The sequence below is a fragment of the Protopterus annectens genome, chromosome 5.part0, assembly GCF_019279795.1.
Source record: "Protopterus annectens isolate FY-2018-M chromosome 5.part0, PAN1.0, whole genome shotgun sequence".
Lineage (NCBI taxonomy): Eukaryota > Metazoa > Chordata > Ceratodontiformes > Protopteridae > Protopterus > Protopterus annectens.
In genome coordinates, this window is record NC_056735.1 from 1095862422 (window position 1) to 1095864921 (window position 2500).

At 36.4% G+C, this 2500-nt stretch overlaps 1 protein-coding gene across 4 annotated transcripts in view; it reads right to left on the bottom strand.

Moving 5' to 3' along the window:
• CEP97 (centrosomal protein 97) overlaps positions 1–2500 on the bottom strand; it is a 2210548-nt gene that overhangs the window by 590974 nt on the left and 1617074 nt on the right. The gene's annotated exons all lie outside the window — the stretch shown is intronic.

Below are 2500 nucleotides of genomic sequence, written 5' to 3' on the forward strand. Positions count from 1 at the left end.
ATATATATGTGTGTGTGTGTACTGTGGAAAATGACCTACATGATGAGGAATGAAAGAACTAACCAGAGTAGGAAAATGGCAAGGTAATCTTAAACCAATACAAAGAAGATCCCCTAAAGACATTAAAAATGATAAGAATATTATGATTAGACCCGCTTGATAAAGGTGGACCAACCCGGTCATAATGGACATGGAAAATATATAGTCAGGTATGAATAAAATGTTAGGTGAAGATAGATTCTACAAAAAAGATTAATAATGCGTACTGGTGGATAAAATGCTTAATGATGCTGAGAGTAAATTGCAAAATATGGGTTATATCTGAAGGGAAGATCAATGAAGAATTATATAAACATTCCATGTTGAATATCCGAACTATTCCATGCATACAAGGTAGGTAGCAAAAATACACAAACATGAAAACAGATCCACCAATCGAGACCTATTGTGCTGGAAGGGGATGGGTCCACTGAGCCCATCTCTGTATTTAGAATATTCAGTGAGGCCCATAAAATTGTAGATAAGGTTGGATTACATTCTAAAGGACACTAAACAATTTTGATACTCTCTGTATGAAAAACCTTTAGCACATATAAGCAAAGGAAAGGACATTTTGGTTGCATTTAGATGTCAGTCCCTTTCACAACCATTCCGGAACAAAAGGAAGGTATACTTTCATATCAGGAGATGTCTAAAGAAAGATGGTACATATACAGATAGCGAAAATAGAAGCCTCATTTGTCAACTCATGGAAATAGTCCTGAAATGAATAATGTGGTTTACACACTTTTGCAATCAATTCTACTTACAAAGAGGGATAAGCGTAGTTTATGGGCACTTCATGTGCCAATAGCTACGCCAACCTAGTCATGGCCGATTGGGAAACGGAGCATTTATTTAAAATAAGCAAATTTAAAGATAATGCCCTGTTCTATACACGCTTCATAGATGATCTCTTTCTTGTTTGGAAAGCTGAAGAAGCATTATTAGAGGAACTGCATCAAGATATGAATACAACTACAGAATATTTAAATTTTACCATGACTAAGTCATATGAATGTATAGCGTATCTGGATGTATTTGTACAGTCTACCAAATGGTTTATTAAATACAGGTATACATAGGAAAACCTGTTATAGGAACACATACTTACATCGGAGTAGCATGCACCCGAATCATATGGCGGTCATTGTGGCAATATTGTAAGGGCCAAGCAATGAGGGTATCCAGGTTAAGTTCAGATCAGCAAGGATTTCAAACAGGAATTAATGAACTTAAATGGAAATTCCTGAATCGGTCATATAGCTCAGAAGAAATTGATGCAAGCCTCTTGGAGATGGAGAATCTGAGGAATGATAGGGCACAACCTTATTTTACAAATGGAAAAAGCAAGGCAGTGGTCACACCTTTGGTTAGTGCTACGAACTGTCCAGTTAGGATACCACTTTTTTACACACAAGATTTAAACGATATTAGAGGTATATGTAGTAAATATTGGGACATCTTATTAACTGACCCTAACATCTCTGCTTTATTATGATATATCTCCTTGTTTTACATATAAGAATAAACTAAACCTGTATAGGATGCTTTGTGGACCGGACAGGCTAAAATAATAGTGTGACCGGTGTAATAGGAACCTCAAGGTGCAACTAAAAATGCAGTGAAGATGTAATTACTGTGAATTTGTTAAAGAGACTAACATATTTGTACACCCACAGTAACAGGGCAACAATTTGAGTTCCTAGCAGCTTGAAAGCAACACTCACGCACTGAGCATGTGATATACTTGGCTACCTGCACCTGCGCTGCGTGCCATGATTTTATGTAGGCAAGACAGATCAGGCTGAGAGATAGAATTAGAGAACATCTCTACCACATTAGATACGCCTCGTCTAGAAATGCTTTCTGTCTAAACATATTAGAGAGTAATTCCCACGGAACATAATTTTAAATTTCAAAGTAATTCAAATAGAACCGGTGACTATTAGATGTGGAGATGTTTTCAATGAGACAGAACAGAAGGAATCAAGTGGATAATTAGGTTGAGGGCAGATCGAGAACCAGGTATAAATGATAGAGTTTCAATAAAACCTACCTTAAAAGCTAGAAATTAAAAAGATAGTCTTATAGCCTCTAAACTACTGACTATCTATAGCTGACAGATCCACTAGCACAGTGAATCACTAGCTAATTTTCTATGGCAAATGGGACCCGTAGGTATTGACATATATAACTAGTATAGAACCTACTCCATCTGCCTACCACAATTATATCATAAATTTTATCATAATGTTGGTATGTTGTGATTCCATTAGAAAATTGCCAATAACGCTTTTAGTGTGGCTTATATGCCCAAGTGGGATGGAACCAACCATTTGACTATCATAAAATCTATTGATCAAGCCTCCTTATATTAGAGTAGTATATCTACCCTTGGACAAAGTGGGATTTTCCCTCTACCCACTCATAAAGAAGCAGAGAATATGATAGCATTGGT